We start from the raw sequence: 20,289 nt of genomic DNA on the forward strand, positions 1-20,289 counted from the left end.
GATTTTCTTATATTCTTCTTCAGCTCTTTGAAGCTTGTTTTCTGCTGCTTGATTCTCTCGTTCTATTTCCTGTCATCTTTGTAATGCCGTGGCCAAACTGGCTTGCAGCTCTGCTTCTTTTTCTACATGCTCTTGGCTTTGTTTTTTTAGTGTGTAGACTTCAGATTTGATAAGAACTTCATTGGCTTTGAGATTGTTAATCTCACTTTTTGTGGCCACTGATCTTGCCCTGAGCCCGATTAGCTTGTGCATCACCACATCCCAATCATTGATAGGTGGCTATAGGTCCACTGTATCAGTGGCCATCTCTTTCAGTTCCACTAACCGTAGGCTCTGCATCTGCTCTTTTGGCCTTGTGCTTGCCAGCTCAAATGCCACAGTGGCTGCCTCTTCTTGTGAATACCCCGCAGCTAGTAGATCAAGGAATGTGCTAAACTTTCTTTCCTCTGGCTCTGGCTACTCATCTTTGGGCTTAACTTCTTCTTTCTGCTCTTCCCCTTGGATCTTTTCTTGCTTAGAATCTTTGTGTTCATCGGCTGTGTCTAGCTCCTCCTTTTGTTGGGTTTGTGGAGGGCTAAGGGGAGGTGGTGATGGTGGTGAGCTGGACTCCGGGCTTGACGGTGGAGTTGGTGGCTTCTTCTTGAAGTCTCGGTCCGCCTTGGTCTTTCGCTCTCTTTCTTGGCCTTCCTGCTCTTCTAGCAGTTGCCGTCGTACTTCATCCACTTCTTCTTCTGTAAAAGGAACATTCGAAATATTTTCTGTTATAGCATCTAAAATCTCAAAATTCTTGATGTAGTCTTCAAATCGATCTCTATGCACCCTTCGTGACGATCTGGACATGGCTTCTAGTGAGGGCTTCCACAGCTCGCTCGAATCTCCTTTCAGGGCTCTTTCGGCTTTGAAGCTTTCCATCAATCTTTCGAGCCGCGCCGCTTTTTGTGACTTGGTCTCTTTGATCGGCACTTGTAAACTTTCTTTCTTTCCCTTCTTCGGCTCTGGCGGCTCTTCTAGCACAGTCTCTAGCCGGCGCTTCAACCTTGTGGCTACTCTGGGTGCTTTGGGCGGTTCTTCCTCTTTATCTTCTTTGAGCTTTAGCAAGTCATTCTGTGATGGAGGGTTAGGCAAGTTTCCCTTGGCGTGCAATGCCCCATAAACCACTTTTGTTATTAGCTCACCCGGCACAATGTAGGTGGGATTTTTGTTGCCCATCTTCACCAGATTGTCATGGATATAAGCATCATAATTTATCATCTTTGGCTTGCTCTTCTGCATTGCCCAGGTGAAGGTGGTAGCAATGGCTCCAGGTGGCATTCTGTACTTCTGTGGCCGCTTTGTACACATATGGAAGTACTGGTTGTAGAGCTGGCTCATGATAGCCACTTTTGGGTTTGCAATGTCTTCAAAAGTGTTGTTGCTCTTCTTTTCAGAGTACACCTTGAATTCATCTCTTCTTTTGGTCACCCTATCTCCCTTGTTGGAGATGTCTAGTGCGGCTGCCACCACCCTCTGTGATTACAATCATAGTGCCTGGCTTGCCCTGCAGATCAGTGACTCTGGCCACTCCATCTTCTTTGATAGTGGTTACGAATTCCCACACTCTTTTGATGTCGATTCTCGCTGGTAGAGCTTCAAAGTAGTTATGAAGATGTATCTTTTCCAGGTAATCTCCCATTTTGCTTCTGACAAACTCATTGAGCTCTCGAGGTAGCGTGGGTAGCTCTATTGCATTTCCTTCAGGATCTTTGAACACACCTTGGTAGATCTTCAAGTCATTTGACTCTAGCAAATCCTCCTGAATCCACGTGTTGGTTGGCTTCAGAGTTCCATCTGGGATGACAAACGGCTCCACTTCTTCTAAATAGTCTCTTATTGTCATCCTCTTCTTCTTTGCCGATGATTTTGCGGCTGCCATGGATCCTGTTGCACTCAGTAGTCCGAAGATAGCGTTTTTTCCATATCAGCTGAGAAACTGAGTTTTAACTATCCAAATGACTTGAAAATTGAAAATAAAACTTAAAAGGAACTTGGGAAACCCTGCATGTGCTCACAGTGGCTTTCTGGCTAAAATTTATCATTTAGACATCCTACGTGTAGGATGTCTATTTCATCAGTTTGTGGTGAAACTTGGCATGCTGGTGGTCCTTGACCTGTTGAACATGGCTATGTGATTGGAATTGGGTTTGGACATCAAAAAGTGCATCTTTGGGTGGATTCAGGCTTTATGGCTTACAAATTGGTAGGATGCCCCCGACATGTGGAAAATGATATTCAAAATGGGTTGAAATTTGATACATGAGCTTCTTGTACCATGGTAATGGCTCCTATGAAGTCAGATCCTGCACAGTAGGTCAAAATCATGCTGGAGACATCCTACACGTAGGATGTCTTTTTCATCAAAATGGCTTGAGATTTGTTCTGTGGGTAGCTCTTGGCATTTGGAACATGGCCCTACTCTTGGATTTTGATTTGGACAAGAATTGGTGTTGGTAAGAGCATGTGTAGTGTTTTCAGGCTCAAAAAGTGTATCTTGGAGGTGCTGGGGGCCAAATGTGATGGGAATGGCTTGAAACTTGATATATGAGCTCATGAAAGGGTCATAAAGAGATCTGGAGTTGAAAAATACCACGTGGGGACCAAAAATGTCATTTAGACATCCTACGCGTAGGATGTCTAGTTCATCATTTTTACATGTGACCACACAGATAGGTTGGCAACGTGCTCATGAATGTATTGTGCAAGTTTCATGTGATTTGGACAAGTTGTGGTAGGTCCAGGTCCCATTATGGCCTCTATGCCCTGACTTTGCGTTTTTTGGTGCACATGAGGTCAATTTTTGTCCAAATGTGATGAAACTTGGTGGCTAGCTTGTACAGGCTATTCAGAAGCAGTGTGTGATGAGAGATGTTGGGATTGGTGCCCAGATTTGACCTTGAGACATCCTACGCGTAGGATGTCTCCTGATGATAATTTCATGGTGAGTGCTACTTGTGCCAGCCCTGAGCCCCCCTTAGTCCCTTTTAAGCATTATTTCAACAAAAAAGTCAAATTGATAGAAGAAAATCCCTGTGTGGATTTCAAAGCCTCCGAGCTGTTTTCTGACTTTTGGAGTGCTTTTCAGCGATGAAATTTCTTGATGTTGGTCTCGATAGCTTTCCGATCCCTTGGGGATCCTTGCCATATGGTTTTGTCGACTTTGGCTTCACCAGAGCTCCGTTTGGCAATTGGTCGCTCTGGAAGCACCCATAATTGCGTTTTCATGTCTTCGATGACTTGTGGTGGTCTACCACCATAGGACTTGGTTGTTGATGGTCTAGGAAAGCCGCTCGTGAAGTTTGGTAGCAAACAAACATGCGGTTTGGCCGCGAGAGCTATTTGACGCTTTGTGTGTCTGATGCCGTTTCTGAAGTTTAGTGCCACTTCGGGTCAGTGTATGGCCATGTGGGTTATATAGACTTGTCGAGCATGTCGAGATGCTCCTACCCATGAGTTTTGGTAGCATTTGGGCGCCTTTCCGCCGATTTTCCATTTGGTGGCCTCTTGCGGGGCTCTAGGAATTAGGGTTTTTCCTGATGGTTTTCTACTGCCTTTGGTCATCCAAAAGTGGTATCCTATGCTAGGGTAAGCTGCCCATGAAGTCTCATTTCTTTTGGGTTAGCTGTTAGGTGGTCACTTCTACCTGTAAGGTCTCTACTGCTCGCTTTTTGTGTGAACCCTACGCTAGTTTTCGCGACAAAACAACAAACATGCGCGAAAAGCTCAAGGTGGTGAGCCTACCTCTCATGTCTGGAGCCTGTCGGGTAGTCATGCGCGTTGTAGAAGCTGTTGGAAGTCACGTTCGCTCTAGGTGGCAGATGCTCTCTCTCAAAAGTCAATAGTGAAAATGAGCTTAAAATGAAGTGAAAATTTCTTATAATGGGGGTCTCCGAACCACTTTCCGTGAAATTTGACATGTGCTCCCAACTTCTTGCGAGATGCGGTTTAAGCTCAAAAATTTCTTGATTTGGACTCCATTTGCCCAGTTTCCGAGAATTTTGACGTTTCGATCAAAATCTGGCAAAAACACGCTTTCCGCTCCCTTCTCATAATTGCACCCCCACTGTACCATAGGTTGTTCTATAGTCACTGATCATCCCCATTTTTTTTTCAGTACAACCATTTTTCACCTGCTTTTTGTATTTTTGAAGTTTTTCTGCCGAATATTAGTAAAATTAAAAGGAAAATAGCAAATTAAACCCAAAAAATCTCCAAATATCATAATAAATCAAAAACATCACCACAAAACACTATATACACTCACATGAAATTTTTATGGCCGGATTTCTCTGTTTTTCCAATATTTTGCCCGAAAAATGGTTATTTTTACCTATATACATACACCTAGAGGCTTGATTTGGCGTTTGGCCCCATATACTTGTCTATTCATGCTTTATAAGGGCATACGTACTTAGGTTAGTCCAAAAAATTTCACAATCAAACGACAACCCTTAAAAATAGTCGAAAAACATACCCTTTTTTGCTCTTTCTGCCATTAGGTCCGCATTTGAGAATGCCTCCCCCCCTCCTAGCCGGAGTCCTCCCGGATGACAAGGTATCGCCTCGGTGTATGTGCCATGCATGGGTGAAAACTCGTGCGAATGCTTGGCCGTGTAATGTGGCCCTATATAATGCATACTCAGTCAATGCATGGAAAAATTAATGATGTGCAAGAGGAGGGTATAAGCAATATGCTTATTGGCATTCGCTGTCAAGGTTTCCTGTTTGTTGTTGATCTGGTTGGCAAATTTTCTTTGCAAGTAAAATTTGTAACTCTACTGCTCTTTGTTTGATCGTTTGTCTTGCAAAAGTCGCTTGGTTTGCCGCTATTGTCGATATGGCCGTAGTCGTCTCTTTGGAGAGTATTTTCGTGGTGGAATTGGCCATAGACTTTGTCTCTTTTGCTTTCCATTTGTAGCTTTGCTTTGGAGGTTTTTGTAGGTGTATTGCTACTTCCGCGGTTGTCATTGTTTTGCTACTGATTGGCACCCACATAGATCGGTTTGCTGGTTTCTTGTGTAGCGTGGGTCTGTATGCCGATGTTGCTTGTATTGAAGGGAGTTCCTTTTGCTTCAGTTTCTTGATCCAAATGCGAGTCGCATTTAAGTTGTTGTTGAGCATTCTTTTGGGGATCCATATCTGTTTTATGTCCTTGGTTTTTGGTTGAACTGTGTGCTTCTGTTGGGTTCTTCTGTTGGATTGTGGTTTGTCTGCCATGTAACTTCTATCCTTCCGCACCCATACTTGTTTGTAGCGTGTTGCTAACCTTGATCTTGACACTGCGGTCTGTGTTGTTTTATGTTTGTATCGAACATGGTTGGCAGTTCCCTTGTTCGTCATGTTGTACTTTAGTGGCACCCATCATTTTGGGTCTTTCTCCCTTGATTGCATTGCTAGTAGTTGATTCTTCCTAGGTTGTTGAGCAAAGGCTACCACCTGTTGTTCTTGTCCATGCTAAATTTTTACTGCATTTGCATTCCAATCGATATGCACATTGTACTCTTTTTGCCAATGTTGTCCCAACAACATGGGGTGTTGTGTGCTTTCATCCTCGACCACATAAAACTTGTGTGGGAAAATGTATTGATGTACTTGTACATGCAATATAATCCAACCCAATGTTTTCAGCGAATGTGATGTACTACTTTCCAGCACTTGTGGAGTAGGATGTAGTTGACCTTTGGGCTTGAGCTGTTTGTATAATCTGTATGAAATCAAATTTGCTTGAGCTCCAGAATCAAGCAATGCCATCGATTCAACTTGATTGCTACCCACTTTGACTGCAATTATTGGCTACACTGTGTCTTCATCAAAATTTGTTAGTCGAATTGCATTTATTCGCAACGGTGATCCACATTGTTGTTGTTGTTGTTGCCATAGAAGCCATCTTTTTGCAATGCATTCTTTTGCTTCTGCTTGGGCCTCATCCCGTACCCTCTGTTTCTCCTTCATCCGTTGTTTTTCTTGATGGATTTGTTGAAGCATATCCTGTGTTAGTGACAAATGATATTTCTTTAATCGACACCCACTAATCCAATTTGGCATTTCTTCACTTGCTAATGTAGCAAGCTTGACAGCTCCACTTTGTGATAAGTCACTAATCACAAAGGGTCCCATCCCTCGCTTTTTAAGTTTCTTGGCATGTTGCTTCAAGGTATAAACAAGTACATAATCACCTGTTTTGAATTCTTTAGTGCGCACATGCTTGTCAAAAAAATTATTTTGTCTTCTCTTTTTAGCATAGATCGAAGCTACAGCTCTCTAGCGAAGTTCATCTAGCTTTTCAAGATCATCTATTCTTGAAGAGAGCTCATGCCCTGTCCATTCTAAGCGTTTCGCTACTCGTAGAGTTGGAATTAAAAACTCTATGGGTAATATAGCATTTAAGGCAAACACCATGTTGTACAGTGTTGTTCCTATTGATGTTTTGTAAGCTACCATGTATGCCCATAGTGTTCAGTGTAGCTGCTAATCCCAGTCTGTTCTTGACTCTGATACAATTTTAGTGAGAACCGTGCATAGTGTTTATTTGTGGCCTCAGCTTGTCCATTTGTCTGTGGATGATATGGAGCAGATTTTCTATGTATGACCATGAATTCCTCTAGCAGATATTCAATGACTTCATTAAGAAAATGTGTTCCTCGATCACTAACAATTTCTATTGGTAATCCGTATCGTACAAAGACATTCTCAAGCTCTCCTTTCACGGCTTCTACCACTCCAACTCCTACTCTCTACAACTCAACTAAAAACTAAAAACTACCTAAAACTACCTAAGTCGAAGGATCTATGCCAGACACATGCTCCCTAGACTCCCCCTAAGACCTAGAGAGTCCTCCACCCTCTGATCCTATCTAAATGTAAAACGAGACTCTAGCAAGCCAGAGACTAGTCTCGGTCACCTACCTAGGGTTTTCGTCCTCGGCAACGACGCCAATGTTGGTGGATATGTCGCGACGGACGTCAGCACAGCGAGAAATCACCTAACAAGATTCATCAGTTAAGGACGAAGCTCGACCCGCAAGCGCGTGGAAGCAAGCATAGGGTGTCGATCTACACTCGACCGACTCTCGACTAATTCCTACAGAGGTCTCTACCCAATGTCTAAGCTACCGCCTTCAGGAGTGCTTAAGAGGAGATTTCCTACAACGCTTCCAAGAGCCGAATACCCATCAAACATTCTCGAAACACCACAGAACTTGAAGGAGACCTTACTAACACCAATAGGTTGCTCTCCCTAAGGTCTATGAACCAAAATCCCAACCCTAAACACCTAGTGCAAAATCACGTAGGATGTCTGGCCGAAATCTGCAGGTCGTCGTTTTCAAAAACTAAAGTGCCTAATGTGTAGCTTCACTCAATGCGAACGCGTGGATATGCTGAAATGCAAAAACGGGTAACGTATGCTCATCATATCACCAGATGAAGCTCGTAGGTCGAGCTCGCAAAACCAGACCGTACACTCGCAATGTAGGTATCGACGCGTAGCTCTCGTCGGGGGCAACACGCTGCACTTCTCCGCACTTGATTCCAACTATCGGTGGGCGCGTAGCGTCAAGATGAAACTCTCACTCTCTCTCTCGTACACAGTACGCTCACTCACAGACAATGCTCCTTTTTTTTAAATGACAAAGGTTTTTTCATTAAGGTCAAAAAGTGGTATAAATACCTTACAATCTCAAACCCTAATGTTCCAATTTTAACCATCTACTCAATCTAAATGTCAAAAATGGGATACAATCTGGAAACTTCTGTAAGCCCCAATATTTACAAAGGTGAAATGTCGAGTTTTCTCAATAAATGAATAATTACAAAAAATAATAATCCGCCGAGTAGTCATTTTCCGTAGGGTGTGTCCAGCTTCTAACACTGTTGCAGATTCAAGGGCTATTTCAGATGCAAAACTTTGGCATGTACGTTTTGGTCATCTGAATTTTGTCAGTTTGCTGCGTTTGCAAAAATCTGATATGGTTGCTTCTTTTCCACCTCTTGAAGCACCTGTCAAACATGTTTGTGAAGGCTGTATTTTGGGTAAGATGCAGCGTTCTAAGTTTCCAAAGGATGGTTCAGTTCGGGTTACATGTAGGTTGCAGCTTGTGCATAGTGATGTTTGTGGGCCCATGCAAACTCTGTCCTTGGGCAATTACCTTTACTTCGTGACTTTCATTGATGATTACTCCAGGCATGCATGGGTATTTCCGCTTAAAGCGAAGTCCGAAGTTTTTATGTGCTTCAAACAATTTCTGGCTATGGTTGAAAATGTCTCGAAATGTACTATGGGCACCCTATGTTCTGATCGAGGGGAGGAGTATATGTCTCATGAATTTAATGCATTTCTGGCTAGTCGTGGGATAAAACACCAACATACAGTGCCTTATACACCTCAGCAAAATGGTGTTGCTGAGAGGAAAAACATGTCACTGACGGAAATGGCACGATGTATGGTCAAAAGTCAAGCTTTGCCGCATTCTTTTTGGCTTGAGGCCTTCATGTGTGCCACTTATGTACTTAACAGGTGTCCTACGAAAGATTTGTAGTCTATTACTCCATATGAAGCATGGCATGATAGAAAGCCTTCTATTGCACATGCGTGTTTTTTTCTGAAAATGATCCAGATCAGCCTATTACTGATGCAGATGTACATGATGTACTTGATGAGGAAAGGACTGAAAATGAGCAGGCTAGAGGTATGCCAAAATGGCTGGTGCACACTTTGCGTGAAAGTAAATTGGATGCACCTTTGTCTAGTTGTACTCATTCAGGCTCTTGCCATGCATCTTATGCATCAGATTGTTATGCTTTGACTGTGTCTAGCTTACATGATGTTGAGGAGCCTCTGTCTTTTGATGAAGCACAGAATCCAAAAAATTGGATGGCTGCCATGCAATCAGAATATGATGCACTTATAGAAAATGACACACGGACTTTATGTGATTTGCCTCCTGGCAAAAAGGCCATTATTACGAAGTGGGTTTACAAGTTGAAACGCAAGCCGGATGGTGAAATCGATCGCCATAACGCTCGACTTGTTGCAAAGGGTTATGCACAACAAAAAGGCATAGATTATGAAGAGACTTTTGCTCCCACTTGTCGTATGACTACTGTGTGTTTTCTATGTGCATTGTCAGCTCATTTTGGTTGGGATGTACATCAATCAGACATTGTTACTGCTTTCTTGAATGGTGACATATTTGAGGAAGTTTATGTAACGCAGCCTCGCGGTTTTGTCATAAAAGGACAAGAGGACAAAGTGTGCAGATGTAAGAAGGCTTTGTATGGGTTGAAGCAATCTCCTCGTGCTTGGTATGAGAAAGCTGACACTCATTTGGTTAAACGAGGCTTTTGTAACAGTCCAACAAAAAGCACATTGTATGTAAAGCGTCAGGGTGATGTACTTCTCATTGTGGTTCTTTATGTAGATGGTTTGCTGATCACTGGACCAAATGAGAGACATATTGCTGAATTTAAGGCTGATTTAAATTCTACTTTCAAGATGAAAGATTTGGGGTTGTTGCATCATTATTTGGGCATACAGTTTAAGCAGTGTGATGGTGGTATTGCCTTGTGTCAGAAAAGTTACATAGAGACATTGCTATGTAAGTTTGGACTTGAGGATTGCAAACCTATTGCCACTCCCATGGAAAGAGGTTTGAAGTTGAGTCTACATGATGTTGGGGATCCTGTTGATGTCACTCTTTACCAAAGTGATGTTGGCTGCCTCATTTATGTATGCAACACGAGGCCGGATATTCAGTTTGCAGTCTCACAGGTCAGCAAATTTATGCATAGCATAGGGTCTAAGCATTGGCAGACTATCAAGAGGATTTTCCGCTACCTTAGTGGCACTTTACATCTTGGCTTGTTTTATCCCAAGGAGGAATCATTGTCGCCAAACTTACATGATTTTTTGGACTCAGATTGGGCTGGTTGTTTTGACACGCGAGTGTCCACAAGTGGTTTTTGTTTCATGCTTGGCAGTTCATGTATATCATGGTTGAGCAAGAAGCAACCTACTGTGGCCACTTCGAGTTGTGAGGCTGAGTAAAGGGCAGTCTTCACAGCTACGGTTGAGTGTGTATGGCTCAGACGCCTTATGGCTAATTTGGGTGTTGGATAGGACACTGCCAACACTATCTACACTGATACTGAGAGCGCATTGGCAGTTGCGAGGAACCCAGTTTTTCATGCTCACACAAAGCACATTGAGGTGTATTACCACTATGTCAGGGAGAGGCTCTCAGCAGGAGAGATCAGCTTGGCTTATGTGCCAATACAGGACAACCTTGCAGATCTTTTCACAAAGGCATTGTCTCGTGAGAAGCTTGAAGCTTTCCGCAAAGCTTTGGGCTTACTCCCCTTTGTGGACTGGTCATGTCCTTAGGGCATGGCACTTCCCTTTACTCATGTGCCAGCTCTCGTTCACCGCATCACTCTAGGGGGGATTTTTTACTATATACATGTGGTAGTGATGTGTGATGACACTAGGACCGTCGGGGCATTTTTTCCCTCTTTAGGAGGTTTTTTCCCCCGAGCATTGTATATACGCCCATCACTCTAGGGCTATCTATCTTTCCATTGCACACTAAGAAACACACTCTCTATTGTGTGCCTTGAGCTTCCTTCGTCTTCTCCAAGCTGTGTGCATTTCTCTGCAATCCTAATTCCAACAAAGGCGGTGTCTCACAATTCGCCCCATAGTCCAAGGGATGAAAATTAAGCGGAGAATTAAGAAAATTGAGGTGTGGCAACCGTTCCACAACATTAGGTATGTACTATTTAAGATTTGTCAAAAAAAAATGTAAGAGCTTCATTTAAGTGTGATGGATAGAGGGCAACCAAGGGCAGGTAGAGGCAAAGCTAGCCGTTGCTTGGCTAGTGCTACAATTGCGGGGAGGAGGGACATTATGCTCCCAATTGTCCGCATCCACCCAAAGAAAGAGGGGGTATGTTTCTATTTTTTGGCAGAGGTATAGGTCAGGGGTCAGTCAATGATCAAAGGGAGCAATTGGTTGAAAATCTTGCAAAGTCAGCTCCACCAGGTAATGATGGAGTTCATAGAGTTAACATAATTGGTGTAGACAAGCAGGATGTTGATGTTTTGGCCAATAACAGAGCATGGGGAGAAAGAGAGACACATCAAGATTTAGATGTTCTGGCCAACAAGAGAGCATGGGGAGAAAGAGAGACATACATGGAACATGAGACTAGAGCACTCAAAGTCAAGAAAGATGCAAGTACATGCATTGTAATGGAAATGGCCTAAGAACTTTGAGAATAGCATAATTAAGAGAATTAGAGAGCATTTTCATGAGACTACCTTGAGAACATAGAGGGTGAACTTAATTAGCAGTAGCAACATTGAAGGGGATCGGAGAGCACCACAGACGGAGAGTGAGAGAGAGAAGGAGACACACGACACACATATATGGGTGGGGAGACTCAAAGAGTGAGCAGCCCCCTGTACACTTATGCTATGTATAAGGTATACAAGTCAGTGGGCGCCCAGACTCTGGGCGGCCGGGCAAGGCACATGCGCCTATACCCCAACAACCTCCCACTTAAAGGCGACCGTGCCTTTAAGCAAGGGAACCTAGTCTAAAGACTACAAAAGGTGAGAGAAAATCGCTCTCAACCGATGCCCACTGGCTGGCTGTGTTCGTGTGCATCCGGCTGTCCTGTTCCCGTGTAAGTCCATACACCACCAGACATACCGCACACGTACTGCAAGTATGTACGCAATACCTGCATATCTCCCTCGTGCACTATGCCATCATCAGTCAACAAACGACTGACAACCCCAACTGCAAATGCTCCCACTGCAGTTGCGATATCCGGTCTCAAGATCAGCATCTCATACATGAGACCACCGAATGCCGATGCAATGCTAGCGGGCCCTACTAGCTCTACGGAGCATGCATCAACATATATATCCCTGGAAATAGGCATCTCTGACTGACAAGGTGTGTCAGCCACATGCATCTCCTGAATGTCCGCAAAAGACGCATCAACCTGTCGTGCAACCTCAGAGCAAACCAGCTGCTCTAGGTGTCTGCTGGAAGACATATCCTGCACAACTATATCCCCATGCTCACTGTCGAGCATAGAAAGAAATGACTGCATAATCGCTGACATCTCAGCCTCCTCTGCAATCATCCACTGTAAACATGACCACTCAATCTGCTGTGACTCACTAGAGCTCTCATGCTCTAACTCCGTATGCATCGACTCTTGCATAACATCCTCTTGTCGTGACTCACTAGAGCAAGACCGCTCTACCTGTCTATCCTGCATAGAAGTATCTCGCACAACTGACTCTCTTCTTTGCTCAGTCACTAGTAAATCATGCATGTCTGACTCTATCACCTCTCTGTATGACTGCTCAAGTCGTGCCCCAACTATGTGCACAACGAGCTCACTACTCTGCACTCCATGCAAAGCACCTTGCAACCCATGAGCAAAAGAGACTGTCCGGGTCTCTCGCTCTCTGCATGGCTGTAACAAGATTAAGACTCGACCATCTCGCACCAGTACTACGTGTAATGGGTACCATGTGCCAACTCTAGCACCTCTCGCAATCACTAGCGAACCCAAATGCAACGCAAAAGATTGCTCAAGCAGCGATACCCGACATCCACTATCCCTGAGCTGTCTGACTGAGATCAAATCCCGTCTCAAATCTGGCACATAACGCACATGACACAGGGTAAATCTCATACCACTGGGCAAGGACAAACATATGTCTCCTGCACCCTCAATGTCATACACAACACCATCAGCCATGTGCACACAACCAAGTCTCCCACTAGAAAACATGCTAAACCACTCACGATGCGACGTGACATGGAAAGTAGCATCTGAATCTAGTAACCAATGTGAAGACAATGTGCAATCCGATATGCAATCCGTAGACATAAGATCGTCTGAAGACAAGCTAGATGTAAATGTGACATCGCCGTCACAAGCATACTCAGTAACCACCGTACTGATCTCACTAGCATCTGTCATGCCCAAATCTGCACAGCAACTGCGGTTGCAAAAGGCCGGCTTGATAGAAGGTCTCTACTCGACAATCCACTAATCTGCTGGTCGACTAAGCAAAACATGTCTCAGTCAACTTCGTTACTTGCAAACACTCCACTAGCAGCAGTGCTAGCATACAACATAAAGAATAATCCAATTCTCAAGAAGTACCGGTGCATCGCTGAGCAGCCAAACAAAAGGACATCTATTTGTATTTTATCAGCATCAGCTATACAGAATATTGTAAGGGACCACTCAGAGAAAAATCCATTTGAACTTATGCAACAAGCAGAAGCACATTGTGAAATTAGCATATTGCAAAATTTGTTCAGCACAACAAAGAGAACTGCATTTAGTGCTAAAGACAAACACGAGTTTGGTTCCATACAAATACGCGATACTGCTTATCTAAGCGAGCGGACAGTCAGCTTCCAATACAATGGCTTTCCGTCCCATGAATTTGAAGTGCAAGATATTACATTAGAATCAGGGATATTCCCTTTCCTCTTTCCCACAGGAAAAGGAAACTACCAAGGAGAATTCGACTTTAGTGAGTACATTAGAATGAGAATCTGAACTTCCTTCTCTGTGTACACATTGTACAAGCCATATTTGCTCATGATGTACCAATTGAAACAAGCTATCATGATTGCAAACTCCACAAATAGTACATTTTTGCAAAGGGATATTGATAACTACAAACGAGCACACACCGCGGCATCTACACATGATGCAATAAAGCATATTATTCGATACAATCTCCCAGCCACAATGCCAGGTACTCCACCATGGCATCGACGAAACTTGAGAGACCTCATAACAATGGTGGACACATGGGGACTACCACATCTGTTCTTGACATTCACTGCTGATGAGGTTTCCCAAACAAGATGGCAAGAAGTCATCACAATTGAAAAACTTGCTCAAGGCTACAACCAAAACTTCAAGTGGAACAATTGCCCTGTAGTGTGTGCAACACTGTTTCACCTTCGCTTGCACGCTTTCCTGAATAAATACATCATCAATGGGAGCAACATACTTGGCCATGTAGAGCACCACATGGTGCGCTACGAGGTGCAAAATAGAGGCTCACTCTACGCACATGTCATACTGTGGATCTCTAGCGAAGATTTGTGCCGAGTTACAAACGAGATTGCTGCATACATACAAGCAGAATCACAAGACATCTTCACCACCGAGCTACGGACCTCGGTTACCACAAAACAGGTACACAGATGCAGAGACTCTTGCAGAGTTATGGGATTAGCTAGAGTATGCAAATACGGCTTCCCGTTTGAACCACAGTACAGCACGACTTCAACTATGGATGCCTGCACCGCTAGATGGCTTTACTACCGTCCTGGGTATGACCATCGAAATGTTGTCCCATACCATCCCACAATCTTGCTGCTATGGAAGGCACACATGAATATTCAAAGAGTCACAAATTCAATATCACATTACCTTCTCAAATATGCAATGAAACCAAAACCCCTTGGAAAACTAAACCTCTCCACAGATGATGCAACAAGGCTTGGACTTCACAGCTTGGACAAAGTAAAGCTTCAACTAATTGCAGCCTTTGTATTATCAAAGCCAATATCTGCCACAGAGGCAACAATCAACTGTTTGAAGATTCCAATCATTACAAGGAGTGATCGGGTTGAATACATCGACTCCTCTCCACCATCACTACGACAAAGGTTGCTATCTTGTAGCCAGACTATAGTCATGCATCCAATTGATTTATATTGTATAAGGCCCCTTTATTTTGAAAAGATTACATTCTATGACTACCACAGAAGATACAAAATTCTAAAGCCACATGAACATACTCCTGTACTGAGTTTTCGTGATGCGTACAACAACAGCATCATAGAGAAACAACGCCTCGTTAGATTTACAGAGTATGATCCTGGCCATCAAACAAAGGGATTCTTCTTCAATGACTTGTTACAAAAGCTTCCCTTTAGGAATGAGATGGAACTTCTATCACCAACCAACACACCGTCTTCTTACTTCCTGGAGTGCAAAATCCGTCGGATAATTCTTGATGATGAAGACTTGGAGATGTACATAAATGAGCACACCCAACGCAATATGCTCGTCTCTGAAAATACATGACACACTTTAAACGTAATAAAACAAAAGTTCATCCTCAATCATGAAGATCCACTCACTTTACAGTGAATGACACAGTTGAACCAGGAGTATCTCAAAGTCATGCTAGAATGTTGAAGCTACTGCAAGAGTTCATTGAGACCAACAATGCAGTTCTGACCTCTCAACAGCAAGAAATCTTCGATCGTATATCAGGTCTAAGTAATGGCCTGCATGTCATTACAGGTGTTCCAGGATGTGGAAAAACATTCCTTCACCTCAAGCTTCATAAAAAATAATAAGACAGTTATCCTCCCTGCATCGACTGGAGCAGCAGCTCCTCGCCTTGCAACTACAGTCCACTATCAATTCAGGATTCCTTGTTCCAAATAGCATTTTCCACAAGCAATTCATCCCACAGATGAAAGATTTGTTGCTATACATGGTGCCAATGTCATTATCATAGACGAGATATCAATGCTAACGAGTACAATCTTCAATATGGTCATTCACCAGATAGTTAACATCAGCAACGGAACACTTCCTGACCCATTCAGTCAAAAGCTCATCTTGCTTTTTGGGGATTTGGCGCAACTTCCTCCAGTATGTCATCACCAGGAGCCATTATGCCATGTTTGCAACATATAAAACTCAGTTTACATTGTTGTAGCCACTACCCGCAACATGACCTTCTCAGTTCGCGATGCTGCAGACCCCGCTTACGTCCAATTCTCGGATACAATCCGTCTCAAGCAACAAACAGAACAACAGATAGCTGATACGCTTTCACAATGTGTGATTAATGAAACTGAACTCCTACGAGTAATCGATGACGCTACTACATTGATATGTACTCATAGGGAGGACGTATATAAGTACAACAACTTGATTCTACAAAAGTCCTTCTCAACATCCGATATTGTTGCCATTCCACTAAAAACCAATGCTCTTGATGAACCATTACTGCAGGAATGGCTCCAAGACAAGGCATTCCATGAGATGGACAATACTGCAATTGGGGCTAGATGTATGATTACAGAAAACATTAACTTGGCTATAGGTGCCGCGAATGGCTCCACTTGCCGTACACTTTCCTATTCATACGACCATACCTGTCAAAGTGCTGCTATAGAGGTAATGTTACTTTCCACTGATACCACCATGACAATACGAAGGACTAAACATGCTACAAGAGCAATCAATTGCAAATGGTTCCACAAAAGCACATTCCCTCTGTCACTCGCGTACGCAATCACTGGGCACAAATCTCAAGGAGCTACAATATCAAAAAAATCCATCCTCATTATAAAACAAGCTTTCGCCCCAGGATTGGCATACGTCATGTTCTCTCGAGTGACGGAAAGACGCCATCTCAAAATATTGAACATCCCAACCCCAAGGATGTTCTGCCAGCCAATAGAACACTCCCCCAATGGTTAGATATTTCCTCGCTTATTTTCACATACAAGTCCTCTAACTCTTTCGGTCTTTGATCTCGTAAGGTGCATGGACTGCACAATCAATTCTTTGACGATATTTTTCTTGAATGCAGATTTTCTTCATAGCAAGTTACAACCTCCAGCATCTCCTCATGGGCACCGATCAGGTAACCATTCCTTGAATTAATCTATTTTTTAGCTATATTTTATGCCATTGAATATGTAGAAAACTCAACCATCATATTTCTTTTTCTCTATCGTTCAGATATTTGATAAATTCATCAGCATCGTAGCTACCTCAAAACCAAAAAACAATTATTCTGTATACCCATCTTCAAACCAAATGCGACTAGCAAATATGGCTGGCGAGGCCCCGAGCGCATTCATTGAGAGGTTCCGCACAACTCAGCTTCTCCACTCATATATCAATAAATGTAGCAATCGAAACAAAGAATATAGAAATAACGAGCTAAAGTTGGCAACAGGTACTTCGACCTCTTCATATTCTTGTACTGCAAACATTTAACATTGACAAATTTCGTTGCTTCTGCAATATCTATCTTTTTTTTCTATAGGGTTACAAAAAGAGATACTGCTATCATTGGGCATTGAATTTGATGAGTCAAACAAACTACTGCTAGACACAGAAGCCCAAGAAATACTGAACACAAAGACTGCTGGAATCACCACCTACGCATTCGAGATGTTGCACTACGGATACAAAATTGCCCTTGACAAATTGGTCGTTCTCGAGAAGAATACAGCAAGCCAGACACTTTCCAACATGGTCAAAGAGTTTGGGAACGAATTCAAAGGGACTGAGAGAGAAATCTTAACTGATGAGCAATTCACATGGCATTTTAATAGAGACCTTTTTGATGCCCGGTTTGGTGAGACAACTGACCCATTTCGAAAGCTAGAACCGCTATATGGTAAGCATATGCACCCCTTATAGAATATAATTATCTGATCATTATCTGATTACATACTAATTGAGCGCATCACTTCAGTGCAGGACATCGACAACGAAAACAACAAGGAGATCCCCAACAACATAACAACTTCACAAGAGGAAGCAGCCCGTTCCGACACTACTCCAACTCCCAAAAGACAACGACAGACAAAGAGAACTACATAGTTTACTTTATTAGGTGCAAAAGCAATAACCGTGTTTACATAGGCATGACGTCCGATTTCGAAGCTAGGGAAAGAGCACACATGACAAATCCACCAAAACGGATGAGATATGATGTGTCATCCTTTTCCCCATTTTGTCAAAACTTCGAATTCCATGTACTGCACAATACACACAATAGGAGCACTGCTATTGCACTGGAAGCACAAGAAATAATCACTCAACATGCAACATCCACCAAAGGATACAATAACTTGAAAGGACATCTTCCAAACTGCAAGAAGTACTATTATTTAAAACACCATAGAAAAATATAGTGTTCGCTGAAATTTAATCTTTGTTCTAGGGTACCAACTCTCATTCAGTTTTCTCTTCTGTATTGAATTGCTTCTCAAGAGTCTTTTCCTCTAATATCTATGATAATTTTCATCTTATGTTCTGTTTAGCTTATGCTCTGCAATTTCCTTCTTGAAATTATATTATGTTTAGCTTATGTTCTTACTTTTCTCTACAAGAACATCATTCAGCTTTCAAATTTTAGAATTCAACTGCTACATGTACTGCAACTCAATCACTGATCAAGATACTAGTCCGTCCACATTACCTAAATGTCTTGCAATAACATCAACAGAAATAGACAATCCATTCTAGCAACCCCATGTCTAATACTTCTACAAAAATTCATCAACTAACAAGAACCAAACCATGTAGCAACAACTTATATATTTTACAAAATAAACTTATACATGTACAAATGCTGCACCTTGCCTTCAACACAAATTAATAGTATTCCTTACTATTGCTTCCCAATAACTTATGCACTATACATATCATAACTCATTCCAGCACTCTCCAACTTTATGCCTTCTCCTCCAAAGCTTGGCAATCAAGGCATGCTAGTTTTTGTAATATAGCATCTTCGATGCATCTTCGTTGAAAGGGGTTGTCTAGGTGTGATTTATATCCGAGGGATACATAACTGCAAGAGATCCTGTTTGAGGGCCCTATTTAGCACCATCAATGTAGCATACCCTCAAGTAAGCTTGCCTTTGCTATGGAGAAATGGCATGCGGTGGCTGTAAAAGCAACAGCGATGGTCATCTCCACCATCGCTATTACAAAGAAGATAAATGTAGTCGCGGATGTGGGGTCTCAACACTTTGGTATCGATGGATGTTGAGATGCCCTAAAGAGTTTTTGTGCGTAGTCGTGCCATCTCTATGGTCCTCAATGGGCGTGTGTGGGTGTGGCTCCATAGTCAACACCATGCTCCGATTGAATCTTGACTCATGAGTACGTGAAACAACTCTAGCTCTTAGAGCCTCCAACGAACTTCCACTTCTCATGGCAAGTGAGGGTCCTCATCTATTTACAAGCCTTTGACTCTGTGATTATCTAGTGCATGCTTTGCGCGTAGCCATTTGTCTAGCTGGTGAGTACCTTAATATGGAGATGAGGGGTCTAGCTGGTAGATGAGAATCAAATCATGTGCGAAGAACAAATGGTGGGGGGGGGGGGGATGCATGAGAGAGAGAGAGAGAGAGAGGTAATTGTCATCAGCACCAATGGGTAAGGGTGAATGGTGAGTCGTGTGATTAGACGTGTTGCCTCCCTAGAGCCAAGAACGTAGTCCACGAGCTACCTCCCCTCATAGTTAATGACAAGATACATGTGGAATGTTTATCATCTAGCCACTGAGCCATCCGATTATAAATATCGACACAATGTTGTGATCCCAATCTTCGTCCATAAGCTGTGAGTGTATCTGAATATGCGGAAGTTCTCTCGACCCGTCTCATCGAGGAGGTTTAGCTCTGATTCCACTCATTCACATCTCCTCCTGCTATCGCAAATTTCAACCCCGAGGGGGCAAAGTGATAAAGAGCAATGTATATGAAGTTCTCCCCATGTAGCCATGATTTTTAGCCTCATCCATTGTAGAGTGTACAAATTCAAGCTCTTCCTTGTGGGTGTCTTGCTTGACTTCTTGTTCTTCTTTATGATCTACACCCACCCATCACAAGTGGCCTCTATCTTTCCCTCTAGGCTTTCGAATATCGCTTTCATGAGCCTCTTTGATTGCCTCCTTGTCATCATCCACAATACTTCTTTCTTCCCCTAACAGCCAGTATTTGAGTGATGCAATTTCCACCATGAGAAAGTCGATCGCCTCTCTCATTCCCTCTCTCTTTCTTCCGCTCTTCTTTTGTTCGTCTCCATTTTCCTCTCTTCTCCACACTTCTTTCTTTGTCAGCCTTGGCTAACTCAGTGATAAGGCTGCAGTTGATGGCAGCAATGTGGCCATCCATCGTCTTCTTGTTGACATGAATTGTCCTGGTGGGCTGTCTCAAGATCCCCAAGATCCTTCAATGCTTTTAGTACCATTATTGAGGCGACCGTGGGTATGTGCCCGTGTGTAGGTGTACTACATGATGTATGTGCAGAGCATGCTGTGACCTTCTCAATAAGCAGGGCACTTGCTTCACAGAGCAAGGAGGAGGTCCGCTTGCAAAATTCAGGATTAGAAATACGAAACACATACTCATGAAGATTGCCAATGAA

This window comes from Adiantum capillus-veneris, chromosome 11 (assembly GCF_014529385.1).
Source record: "Adiantum capillus-veneris isolate H3 chromosome 11, ASM1452938v2, whole genome shotgun sequence".
NCBI classification, from domain to species: Eukaryota; Viridiplantae; Streptophyta; class Polypodiopsida; order Polypodiales; family Pteridaceae; genus Adiantum; species Adiantum capillus-veneris.